This window comes from Abramis brama (assembly GCF_963993115.1).
Source record: "Abramis brama genome assembly, chromosome: 16".
In the NCBI taxonomy this organism is placed as follows: Eukaryota; Metazoa; Chordata; class Actinopteri; order Cypriniformes; family Leuciscidae; genus Abramis; species Abramis brama.
Genome location: NC_139978.1, coordinates 5,298,571 through 5,312,787, shown reverse-complemented (window position 1 = coordinate 5,312,787; position 14,217 = coordinate 5,298,571). Strand labels below are relative to the sequence as shown.

At 37.3% G+C, this 14,217-nt stretch overlaps 2 long non-coding RNA genes across 2 annotated transcripts in view; both read left to right on the top strand.

The window, feature by feature from the left end:
- Positions 1-12,482, top strand: part of LOC311066244 — a 50,590-nt gene extending 38,108 nt beyond the window's left edge. The window contains exons 3-5 of the long non-coding RNA XR_014603042.1: positions 5,844-5,893; positions 6,953-7,144; positions 11,478-12,482. This is a non-coding gene — a long non-coding RNA (uncharacterized lncRNA). The remainder of the gene's footprint in view (positions 1-5,843; positions 5,894-6,952; positions 7,145-11,477) is intronic.
- Positions 2,720-3,499, top strand: LOC311066245. Its single transcript, XR_014603043.1, has 3 exons — positions 2,720-2,809; positions 3,191-3,244; positions 3,435-3,499. It is a non-coding gene; the product is annotated as an uncharacterized lncRNA (long non-coding RNA).
- Positions 12,483-14,217: the final 1,735 nt, after the last annotated feature.

Sequence of the window (14,217 nt, the reverse complement as noted above, 5' to 3'; positions counted from 1 at the left end):
GCCGCTCTGAGAGTCGCTTCATCCGCTTCATTTGAGAAAAACTGTCGTCATATGTATCATAAACACAGAGGGCCCTATTTGAACGATCTGAAACGCAAGTATCAAACGCGAAACGCAAGTATCTTTGTGGGCGGATCTCGGGCGCTGTTGCTATCATACCGGCGGGATAAATGACTCTTGCGCCCGATGCAAATGGGTTGGTCTGAAGTAGCTTCATTACTCATAGGTGTGGTTTGGGCGTAAATAAACCAATCAGAGCGTCATCTCACATTCCCTTTAAGAGCAGGCGCGCTTGTTCCATGGCGGATTGCTATTATAACGGCGGATTTGCCAGACGCACGCCAGGCGCGGTTCACAGCCGAGGAGACTGACGTTCTCGTCAGGGCCGTAAAACACAAAGAAGTGACATTGGGGATGGAGAAACCCACCCAAATTAGCTTCGGTTAAACAGGCGTATAATAATTTGGGTAAATGTGTAAGCTAGATTTATGCCTATTTTTTCACATCTTCATGGACACCACAATAATTTCCCTCGTGTGGAATATTTTTCCTTGTAATAATGTATGGTTTGCAAAAATGAAAACTGCTGCTTCTGTGTAGATGAGAGAAGCAGTGTATGTGCGTTGTGCACACGCTACATTGATTATGGCCAAGCATGCGCCCTTAAAATAGCATCTGAACGCGCCACTGACTTTAGACTAGGCTTTTCCTGGTCAGTGCCGGAATTGTTTTCTGAAACTGCAAAATAGCACCAGGGAACGTTTGCAGCGGAACACGCCTCCTCTTTTCGCTGAACCGCCCCCGGTAGCGCAAGTTCATTCCCTAATTTACCGACGTGCGTCTGTGGAGGGAAAAGTCCGCTGTGCGTCGGGTGCAAAATAGGAATGATACATGTGTCGGTGTACAAAGTCAGTTGCGCTGGGTGCAAGATAGGGCCCTGAGACTCAAAGCTCTTCACGGCAACCCGTCAAAATAAAAGTTCGGTTTAACTTGAAGAAATTATGGCAGAATTATATTACTGTTGTACAGTAGAGCTTATCTACATCTCAATGCAATAATAATAATAACACTAATAATAATAATAATTAAAACTTCTTAAAAAATTAGAAATTGAAAAATGTCTTCCATGTTTTAAATTTAACAGTAAAGCTCTGTTGTGCAGCACTTTGCTTGACAAAAAAAAAGTTTTTTAATTTCCTATGATTAAAAGATAAATTAAATTAATGTTTTATGCCTTCATTTGATTGCCAGAAAAGTTTAAATGCACAACACAGAATTTCTGGAAGATAAAAAACTTTTCATAGAAATGATTCTTAAATCATTGATTATTTAAAATGTAATTAAACCATTAAAATGGAATCCAGAAGCTTAAAACAGAAAACACAGAATTTGTTTAATATAAAATGTTGACAGATGCAATTTATGATGCTACACTTATAATTCTTATAATTCTTATAATTCTTATCATCTTATAATTATATTTCATTTTACTTTTCATTAAATTTTTTGATGTTTTTTTTCTGATAAAATATGATATGTCTCTTCTTCCACTTGCAGTAATTCTCTCACTTCAGTTATTTCTGTCAGCTCTTGCAGTGTAATGTTTGGTGAAACCTTTGTTAACTTGGCAGTTGGGTGTAATTCACACCCATGTCTACCACTCCTACTTCACCTTTACTATCTACACACACACACACACACACACACGCCGCCCTCATGAACACTAACTGACCGATGGCGCTGTGATAGACGAGCATGTTGGGCCTGTTCATCTGCATTCCTCCGGGCCAGATCCTGCTCTTATAGGACCGGCTCAGGGACTGTCACACAGAGCGGCTTGTCTTCAGTGCCTGATTTTGTGTTGATTTGTCTCACTTTCTTTTATCGTTGAGTGTTTAACCAAGTAGATAGAGAAATAACAACCAGTCGTGCAAGATTGAAAAATACTTACTTACACTAGGACAGCATTCCGGTTTGCATGCTTAAACTATGCAAGTTAAGATAATAAAAGTTAATAAAAGTACTTACACCGCAAAGAAAAATTCGAAATATTTAAATGTCAGTGTTTATTATTTAGAGATTTTTAAATAATAATAATAATGACAGTGAATTATTATTTATCATCATTTGTTATATTATTATTATTATTATTTAAAAATCTCAAATATCCTTTAAACAAGATGAAATATAAATCAATATTTGATTTTTTTTTCCAAATCTCAGAATTTGTTACACTGTTAGACTTCTTCTGTAATTTCTACAGTTATTTACTTTAAATCCTCCAGTATTATCATAGACTGTAAAAAAATTATTATACTGCTATTTCTCTTTACAGTAAATAACTGTGATTCCCATTGCATCATGGGAATTTTCTGTGACGTCTAACACCACATACAGAGACTTACTGTATTTTTTAAATTTGCTGTATACTACTGTATTTGACGTAACTGCCTCTCTGGCTGGCACCATTCCATCGTGCTTTTTATTTCCTAATTTTTGCCTTACACCGCGTGTCTACAACGCTATAATAGCCAGAGGCTGTCTATATTGGACACATTGAAGCGACCGGACCTTTAAATGCAAACCTGTTTATCCCTTGTCAGAAATAGCGCGAGCGCTTGGACTCGTATCGGACTACGTCAGAAATATAACGGCCGCGGCGCATCACTACACTGTCTGGGATTTGTCGTGTCGCGTCAGAGCATCCAGTGTAGATAATGGGGTCTGTCTTTTGTTGGATCGCGACGTTCGTGTCTGGCCCGGGGAAGAGACGGAATTCACTTCACCGAGAGAGAGATCAGCAAGCAAGGTAAAAAAATAAAATAAATAAAAAACATTCTGTGTGTGTTGACAGGATTGTGCCCAGTTTAACCTATGTTATAACGTTAACGTTAGCCTAACGTTAACAGTTACTCGTCGTCAACATGGCGGTAACGAACTTTACCATGGTAAACTGAGCTAACGTTTCATTTTACACACTTTGTTAGATTATTGAATTGTCGAGTTAAAATATGCCAACGAGCAACGCGTTTACATTAACAATAAATGTGAATAAACTAATGTGAAATTCTGTTTATAGTTGGCCTACTGATGAGAACCTTTATAGTTTAAGCATTAGTTTGCAAACTATACCATATTATAGTTTTTTTTTAATGGAATTTAATATTTACTTCCATTTTTGTGTTTAAAGGCAACTGCAACAAAGCGCCAATTCGCGCCAGTGACTTCTAGCAAGATTCCAGAGGTAGGCCAGCCCATTTGTGATATATTTTGAGATAAGTTTGCTGAAATGATTAGCATACGCTATGTGAAAATTGCTTTTGAGCCACTGGTGCAGACTAGGTAGCTTACAATATCTTATAAAATCTCTATAAAATTGGCTAACTTTATATCAAATAAGTGACCTTTGCGTTATGTCTAACTTTATTACACAGCAAATGAACCAATCAGAAGATGGACCATTGTCTTTGTTCAGTCTCACCAGATTAAATGTATCCAGGTAAGCACTGCAGTAAAACTCTCACTAATTCATTCATACCAAATCTAGCATTCTAAACAACTTAAGTTTATATTTTTGCATTATTTTGATATTTTATTAGCTAGAAGACTCTACCATTGCAGTCCCACCTGACTAGGAAGGTCCTAATATCAGCGCACAGGTGGGTTAACTACTGTAGGAAGGAGAACGATCATCACACAGTGATTTCTTGCATGTATCTTACTGTGTATTTGTCTCAAACAGGGACTCCTTCGCTGCAGACAAGCTGAAATGGTTCTTTCTACGTTCTTTCTATGGATCTCAGCATTTTTGGACAGAATTTAGGATTTGTAAGTATTAAAATTTAATCTGGCATAATTTAATTTAGTTCTTTTGTATGCTATTTATTGACAAAAGCTGTTTACAAATATATATTCTTAAGTTTATGTGAAAATAATAATAAAAATTAACAAAAAAGGAGGTTAAAAATAATGTGACACTAATATTCTCTCTCTCTCTCTCTCTCTCTCTCATATATAGTGTTGGAACCGGGATCTCCTCTGAAGGACTGAGTACATTTGTGTTTGTGGGCACGCATGCAGACCAGGGAACACTCTGATGTTGTCAATCAAGTTCTGAACAGGAACCAATCTTTGGAGAAGTTCATTTATTCACAAAGGTGGACAAAAACATTGTGTTGGCTTTTTAAAGATTATTTTGATGATGACTTTTACTCCTATGCTGTAGAAAAGATGGAGTAGACAGTCAGACATTGATAATAATAAGAAATGTTTCTTGAGCATCAAAGAGACTTCTTTCAAAAACATTAAGACACTTAAATACTTCTTTTGGCCACCAGTGTACATGAATCCAACAAATTTTTGGAAACAAGTGAAATTATTTTAAGGTGGGGTTATGTGTCTTGTATTGTGAAAAGAACTGTGTTTTGTCCTGTGTTGGACATTTCCTTTTTGAATGCTTAAAAATGTATTATATTCTGCAGTTTTATTAATGTAATGGTAGATATTTCATTATAATACTTGTATAAGCTAAACAACCAATGACTCTACATTCATTTAGTCAAATGCTAATGTTTTGTTTATGGTTTTATGTATGTTTTCAAAAATGTTTGCAGTGAAGGACAGCACATAATGTTTTTGGATTACATTACACATCTTTGTGCTAACCTCTCTGACATATTTACTTTGTTAAAATCATTAACACAATGAATGAGTTAAAATTAACACAAAAAATGTTGTCTCTAAACTCACCCATTACACATCATTTCCAGCATTGACATGTTTATTTTGTGATATATATGAAATGTTTTAAATAAAAAAAATGGTATTTTGTGATAACTTTGTCTAATTGGTTTGTATGTCAGTAGTACTTATGTATGATAAAAATAAAATTAATCATATATCAAAATTATCAAATCTAATTTATATTTAGTACAAATAAAAATAATTACAGTAGTGTACTGATTAGCTTCGTTTTTACAGTAATGCACTGTATTACACAAAACTGAAATACGGTTTGGTACTGTAACTCTTAATTACAGTAACTTACTGGCAACAGTGTTGCCAGTAAGTTACTGTAAAAAACCCTTGAAAAGTCTAACAGTGTATATATTCTAATTATAATAGAAATATTATATTTGTGATAAATTACATATTTAGTAATTGTGTTATAATAAATGTATTATATTATAATAATAATAATATTTATTAGCCTGTATTATAATCAATATTTTTTATTTATCTAAACATTCTGTAAACAACAAACATTTACTTGCATTTTTTTTCCCCTAAATCTCAGAATGCATTACTATATTTATTATAATTAATTGTAATAAATATAAGGTTTATTATGTTATATCATGATAGTGCATGTATTGCATGTATTATTATTAAATGTGTTATATAAACAATATTATGAATCTAAACATCTTTACAAGATACATTTTACCTTTAAATATAATAAATTATGTTGAGAGGCAGAACTGAATAGATATTGCAAATATAACTGATTGATAAAGTTCATGTCTAATAGAAAGATATTAAGTCTTATAAAACACCACATGCTACCAAATGTACTATAATTAAAATTACATATAGCACTTTCATTGTCCAAAAATAGACGTCCTTTTCTTTAAACTAGACTTATTTCTTTGTTGTGATTATTTAAAGAGGCGAAATATGACCCGGGCATGTTCTCAAAAGGTTTTGTAAGATTCACCCACAAGGAAAACAAATTAGCGAGATGTTTCTAGCACAAAGCATTTTATTCTGCCGTGTCGAAAATAGCCCTACTGATATAATCAGTGCCGACTGAGAATGTTTGTTTCCTGTTCTGTCCCCATTAGTGTTTCCAGAACGATGACTCTGAGAACAGAGAAACGCGGGAGAGCAACAGGTTAGTGCTATTTTTCTTTCCTCAGCTCTAAACAGAAAGTGCTCTCAGATACAGGCCTATATAGGCCTCGATGCCTGAAAATGGTTGTGTTGTAATCGTGTAATTTTATGGTCTTGAGTTTTAACACTGCAACACATAAAAATGATGGTTTCCAGACACGCTGCTTTATAGGGCAGATCTGCGTGTGTGTTGGGAATGAAATGCTGCGAAACAGAGACAGAGAGAGAGAGAGACAGAGAGAGAGAGAGAGACAGAGAGAGACAGAGAGAGAGAGAGAGAGAGACCGAGACCGAGACCAGGGAGAAGTGGAGACAGGGCAACTATGAGGACATTAGCGGGACATTTTATACAAAATTTGAAATACGCTGCCCTAACTTCAGAAAATGAAACAATAAAACACAACTTCAACATTTATTAGGTGAAGACAGAGATTTTATCCTACTAGCAGCAAGATATACAGATGCCTGTCACAAAAAGAGGGAGGAGTCAACTAATCAGTGATGCGCTCACACGCTGATTAATTGTTCTACTTACCTTTTTTTAATGTGTGTTTTTTTTTTTTTATGTATGTTTACGATTGGAAATTCTTTGGCAATACATTGAAACAATTGTCATGCCAATAAAGCACATTTGATTTGAATTGAGAGAGAGAGAGAGAGAGAGAGAGAGAGAGAGAGAGACACATTCTTATCTTGTCTAAATGTACAAAGGTGTTTTTTTTTTCTTTATATAAATGTATTCATGCATTTGTTTACTGATTGATTTATTGACTTTATTGATTATTTGTTCATTGCTTATGTAATGGCCAATGCTCTGGCAATACTGTACAAGGCATGCCAATAAAGCTCATTTTGAATTTGAATTTGAGAGACACACAGAGAGAGAGAGAGAGCGAGAGAGAGAGAGAGAGAGAGAGAGAGAGAGAGCATGGGAACAGGCATCAGGATTGTGGTTGTGGCTCAGCGTTTCCCAAGGCCAGCGGTAGGAAACAGAATAACTGGATCTCCCTGACCTCCTCAACTGCCCCCCGGGGGGTTCCTGTCTCAATGTTTAAAACAGACCATCCAAACGCATCCTGGAGAGGCTGAGCCCAGTGTCGGAGCGAGCAGAAGAATAGAGCGCTGAGGAAAGCTAAGCCGGGTCTAAATCAGCTAATCTGAGGACCACACAGACGAGGAGCAGGTCATTGTGTGTGAAGAGGCCAGCTGGGAGGTGGACGGTCCTCGGGCCCGGGGTTGACCTAAAGGGCAGGTGCGAGACCCCGATATACCTTCATTCACCCCTCACACAAACTGTTTTGCAAGAGCCATTCACAAAAGGTACAATGGCCCTTTCCAGGAATGAGGATGCATGGGTTTTAGGAGTCTGATGGAAATCCACATCATTTAAACTCACAGCTCTGCAATTCACTCCAGTGCAATAGCACTTTATACAATCAGTCCTGACAGGATTTCATAATTTAATATAAAATCAAGCAAGTCTTAGTCAAGCATGTCTTATTTCTGCACTTTTTTCTGCAAAAAAAGTTAAAGAGGGGTAAAGCAATGAAAATCCACAATCCAAACAAATGAATCGTATTGCAGTTGTATTGCAGTGAAGTGGTTGAAAATGTACGAATCAAGGCCCATTTGAGGGAATTTCAGTAATGTGTGCATAAAAATGTACAGGTAATTATACTCTTACTGTCACTCTAACATTAAAGGGATAGTTTACCCTAAAATTAACATTAAGTCATAGTTTACTCACCCTGGTGTTGTTCTAATGCCACATGCCTTTTTTTCTTTTATGGACCACAAATGGAGAATAAAAAAAATGTAATTAGTCCTGCTCGTCCAGATAATGGCAGTGAATAGCGACCAGCATCAAGCTTTTTAAAGAAAGAGACAAACGTATCACAGAATGATCTTATATTTTAAGTGTTCGGGGGGGTTACGATATTAAATTTTATGTATTATTTAACGAAAATCCTTGGCCGTTGATCTTCTGTGCGCGTTCATGAAACTCTATCAGCGTCACAGTCACTCCGACTCGCCCAGAGAAACACACACGTTAACAAAAACATATCATTAAATACAATCCATGTACTTTCTTCTCTGAGGTGAATATATGCGTTGTGTTCGTCGTAACAAGACGTTATCGCGTTCACATCAGACAAACAGAGATCCGGTCTGGAGATATTCAACTCGGTGAAGAAAGTGCACAGATACTTTCTTGGGATTTCAAGGCGTTGTATTTTATGTCGTGTTTTTGTACTGTGCTTATAGAGTCTCATGAATGTGCAGTCGAGCACAGAAGATCAATGGCCAAGCTCAGGATTTTCCTTAAATAATACATCAAATTTCATAAATATCATATCAATAAATATCATAAACCCCCAGAACACTTGGAATATGGGATCATTCTGTGATACTTCTGTCTCTTTCTTTAAAAAGCTATTCACTGCCATTATCTGGAAGAGCGCGAGCATTACAACAACACCAGGGTGAGTAAATTATGACTTAATTTTCATTTTAGGGTGAACTATCCCTTTAATAAGAACATCATGATTGTTGATGGGTATTTTCATATGCATTTGGCTGACGCTTTTATCTAAAATGTCTGAGTTTGCATTCAAGGTATTTACATTTTTATAACTGGAAAACACAAAAATACAGCAATTATTGCTGCTCTTTTTAAGAAATGCCACAGCAAACTCAGACATTTCAGTCTGCGAAATCCTGATGGGACTCTACAATATATGGGATAGTTTTAAACATGAAAAAACAGTGTCAGTGTTTCTTTAGTGTGTTCATGTTTTTACTCTCGCTTGACCTCGATGGAAATTAAGATTTCCACGTCAAAGAAGGCGGAGCCTCAGAGCCACACCCACCTTTTACATCAAGTCAAGTCACCTTTATTTATATAGTGCTTCTTACAATACAGATTGTTTCAAAGCAGCTTTACAGTGATAGCAGGAAAATAATGCAACAAAAAATAGCGTCATAGTCCAGCTTAAGTAAGTTCAGTGATGGTTGATTTTTGTTGTAAAAAAAAAAAGTTCTAATATGTTGTCAATGCAGGCAGATCAATAATATTATTGAATATTAAACATCATCGCCACAAACAAGGGTGAACACCTGTGATTACTCTGTTGCAGGATGTACATGTGATTTTGTGGCACAATGCGGGACACGTGTGAGAGAGATAAATTTACTACTATTATACTATGTAAATGTTGACTTACATTAGTCGGAAAGCCTGTTTGCCTTCACATTGGATGATAACATGTTTTACATCGCCAATAAGCTTTGTTAATTGTGACCAGTTCTGTGACTGGCACTCAATTTGCCAATAATGAGCTGAGAAACAGGCTAGTAGGTAAAAATCACATTTAAAATAAATTTCTTTAAAGTTGCAGTATGTGAGATTGACAGCTAGTGGTTGAAATAGGTACTGCAGTCCAAATTCAAAATACTGGAGAGAGTTGGTTCCCACGCGGGTTGCTAGTTTGAGGACATGCTACAGGAACGAGCGCAATTGACAATGGAATGCGAGGAGACTTGTAGATTGTAAGTTGATGAGTTGATTTATTGATTTATGATGAGTTGATATCGCGTTTTAATATGCTCCCATTCATAGAGATTTGTAGATGGATGTCGAGGCTTTTTAGGTTGTGTGGAATCTGCAATCTCTGACCCAGTTTGTTTGCTCGTTTCCATGGCTGCGATGCGCTGTGTTTCCTGACAACTGGCATCCCGGGGTGTCGAAATACTATTGGCTGAACTGGCAGTGGGCGGAGTCACACAGACCAAAACAAAAACAGACATTCCTACATGGAACATACATTTCAAAGTAAAATATCTGGCGGTAGAAGTGTTTTTCAGAGAAACGAGTATGTGACTCAGCATGTTTCTTAAATACCTGCAAACATATTATGGTATTTATATGCTTTAGTGCAGTCAAAAACTTACATACAGCATCTTTAAAGTCCCCTTGTAGTCTATAGCCGCTTTCCGACCAAGTAGTTACAGGAACTTAGTTCTAGGAACTGTCCACTTCTAAACAGTTCTAAGAACTACTCTCCCCCAAACTCGGTTTTGCTGTTTGCGTTCGCACTGGCCAAGTGGCCATAGGAACTGGTAGGAGGGGTAAGGGAGTGACGCAAGCACGGCGACTTTTATTTTGACGGCGCGACGGACCTTTATTTTGGCGGCGCTGAGAACGCCAGAGCAAACAATGCTTGCATTCTCTGTGTTTATTAGTTAGCGATCTGTCTAACAGTACTGTTTAATATGTTATTAGATATAACTGTTATAGAAAGTAGACAGTATATGAAAAAAAGGTTATTAGCCTATGCCGTGTGGTTGATGTCCAGTGTTGCTAGCTGGGCAGATAAACATAATCATGTTTGACTTGGTCCCCTCAAAGTTGCGTTGGATTTTCTCTTCAGCGTAAAGGTTTAGAGACCCATCTATCACTGTTTTCCATGTTTGTATAGTTAGTTTATGGAGTAAATATATAGGCTATAATCTGTGTGTTTACATTCTAGCTGTTTTAAAAATGGCGGGTGCTGGTGCTCCGCGTGCGTTCGGTCAATCAGCGTACACTAACGTCACGGGTAGTTCCTATAGTGCTGGTTTAGACCGACTCTGAAGTAGGAGTAAATTAGTTCCTCCAAATGGAGTTCCTAGAACTAAAATCGTTCCTAGTTCCTGCGGTGCGAACACGCCGACATCCGGGTACTTTAGCCAATAGTTCTAGGAACTGTGAAAAGGTTCCTCCGGTCGGAAAGCGGCTAATAATTGTATCCCTTAAAACTCATCTTTGATCACCAAAATTACATATTTGAAAAAAAAATTCCTTGAAAAAAACGTCTTCATGCTTTAAAATAGCTTGAATGTAACTCGACACCCTTGCCACATTTAGTATACGCGGTACTATTAATATGCAAATGAGCCCCGCCTCCACTCACTCAGCTCAGAGATCCACTGGTTGACGATCACACGTTGATCTGATTGGTTACAAGGTAGTTTGTGACGTCAGAAACACCAGCGATTTCAAAGCGTGTTTTCAAGACTGTCTTTGGTTCACTGCAGTTTTAAGGAGAAAATACTCAGCAATGGTGTCGACTTATGAATTTACACATGGTTTGTCTTAAAGCATATTAAAAACACCACATAGACATATAAACAACATTAAAAGCTGGATTTTCACCACAGGGGGACTTTAGAGCGACCTCTTCATTTTCCTTTGTTAGACTATAAAAACATTAGATGCATTTTACCGGACTCAGTGCATCAGCATCTTGAACTTTGTTGAAAATCTGTTGTTTGTTGGATCTGACAGGTTTGATCAACTGGTTTTGATCTCTTATCCAGTACATGTCTAGATGAAGTCCCGGCTTCCCCTCAGGAAACATCCCTCTCTGCGATTGCGCTGGCTGGTTGTTTTCCCTGCTCTAAAACATGACTAGAACATTAACATGCATTTTACAACATAAATAGGGTCAATTTTAATTTCAAATGTGAATGTGCTCATTTTTGCTTTGACACTGATAAAAGAATCTGTTTCAAGTCAACTAACAAACATCTTGTTACCATTCCAGCGTTATCAGCTTATCTCACCGTGAGGAAGATCAGATGATCCAATCGGCCATATTCTGGATCTGCATAGCCATTAAAGTCTAGGACAATGAGTGAATTCATAAGAGCAGCAGTGGGAAAGAAGAGAGAGTGGCCGAGCAGAGGAATGAGAGATAGAGAGAGAAGTATAATGTTACTTCCAGCTGTCCTCCGTCATCCATACTTTCGCTGGGACGTATGGCCACGAGTTAATGCCAAACATCCGGTGTATGTCAGACCCGTGAGCTTCTGCACAGGACTCAAATAAGGTCGACGACCTCTTGCACAAGGGGCCGGTCCATCATCCTATGGCAACTTTCAGAATGAGCTCAGCTGAGAAAACACAGATGTAGCCGATGCTGTAATAGACAAGAATATGTACATCAATACTGTCTGTGGTGACAGGAACTATGTGGCAACTCAAGACATAAGACATATTAAAGGTCCCGTATTATGCCCCTTTTCACAAGATGTAAAATAAGTCTCTGATGTCCCCAGAGTGTGTATGTGAAGTTTCAGCTCAAAATACCCCACAGATCATTTTTTACAGCATGTTTATATGCATTATAAATTCATGTTTTACAGCATTATAAATATGTTTCAGCAATTGTCATTTTTTGGGGCTCAGAAAAACGCGCTGTTTTAGTGTGTGCCCTTTAAATGCAAATAAGCTGCTGCTGGAGACCCAGGGGGCGGAGCTTCATGAGCTCGCGCTCAGTCTCTCAGGACAATTTCATCTCACGGAATGATGATAATATCAGAAACTCTCAGTAACGTGTTAATTTCGAGTCGGACAATAATGCCTACAGAGTCAGAGTGCTGTATAGAGATGGAACAGGTATAGTTTAGTAGTTTAATTACGGTTATTATAACGTATTTGTCATCTGCTTGTATGTATCCATTATTTATTAATAGCCTACAAGTCTGCTGTCTGAATGATGATCAAACATATACTGATGAGTTTAATAAAGTTTATTGTACATCACACAAAAGATGAAGCGTCAGTTTTACTTCAGAAAATCACTGTAAGAGCTGAGTAAACACAGTAAGTTATAAGAAGTGCGCAAGTACATAAACGAATTTCGGTAGAGTTGAGGGAGCATTCCTGTGGGCGGAGGTTAGTCAAAAAACTGTTCTAGTGACGTCATTAAAGAAGGAAGTAGAGGGATGTAGTCCAAACGGGCCGTTCGCTGTAGGCGACTTCTGTTAAATAAAATATCTCGCTTGGCATTGAACTTTGAGCTTTATAATTTTACAGATATTATTTATGCTCTAACAGCAACATTAGGCTACACACTAACTAAAGTTTGAAACATGGGATCACGAAGAACGGGACCTTTAAAAGTCTCTCCTGCAAATTAAAAATTTAGTTAAATGAAATTTTGCATGGAACACAGAAAGACATTTTGAAGAATGGTCACGTTGCTCTTTTCCACTTTGAAATGCAATGAAAGGATAATGATCAAGAGCTGTGAATAAAAGCACCATGACATTCAGTCTTGGTGTGTTAAAACATATGTACCAGGTTTGACGTCAGTGCTATGTTTCCATCCACCTGTTTTTATGCGCTTTCTTTTTTTTTAAATGCACAATGGAAACATCAAGATGCACATAAATGATAAAAATGCGCTTAAAAAACATATGCACGTGCACAAACTACGATGGAAACACATTTACTGAATAAATACCTTGATGCGCGACAATATCCTCATGTGACTTTGCCTTAGCAGAGGCTGTGATTGGATAACTGGACTAACCAGCGGACCAATCACATCGCAGCATCTCAGATATTGGTTTAGTGGATCTGAAACGCCGGAGTCAAAGTCTGTGATCAGAATGATTGGGTTTAATTCCCTCCAGAAGCGTCTCACACGATTGCGTTCCCAAACACCAGCATCCCATTCCCAACGCAAGAGAACATGACAGCGTTTGTTGTGTTTCGTCTGACGCTCTGAGACAAACTAATTTATGATGGAGGGAAAAAAGAGCCACAGTTTCTTGGAGCAACTTCCAGTTGTATTACAGATATTTTATGCCAATTTCCCAGGAAGTGAGGATTTTGTTCTCTTGAACACATGGGACGGAAACTCACAAATGTTTTATGCGATATTCCAATTTTGTGCATAAGTTAAATTCATAACTTTGAATTTATGAATATAAATATACATAGTTTTCCCATGTGTCTTATAATGCACCAAATTTTATTATGCAACATTTTTTTTTTTTTTTTTTTTTTTTTTAAAACAAGCCGTGCAAAATTTCCAGCTAACAATGCAAAGCTATCGTATGGCTTCAGAATGACTTCGACAAAAGTCTTATGGAAAACCTTTTTGTCCTTTTTGGAGCTTTACAGCCTCTAGTCACCATCCATTTTCTTTGTAGTAGCAAAATTACTCCTGTCTACTGAAGTCATAAAGGATTTGTAATGGCATGATGGTGAGTAAATAATGACAGAATTTTCATTTCCTGGTGAACTATCCCTTTATGGTTCTTCTTTTTGTTTTCAAGGAATCTAAAGCGAATTCTATTTATTTAACATGTATTTATGTTGTATTTATTAATATTTCACTGAGCACAACCCACTCTGCATTACTAGGAAGAAGATATTAATAGATGAACATGGCAAAAGAACGCAAGGCAAGGTGCGAGTCCACAATGTTATGAGGGAAAACAAGCTGCGGGAGCGCATTAGCAAAATGCAGGTATGGCAGTCGAACCTCTTTG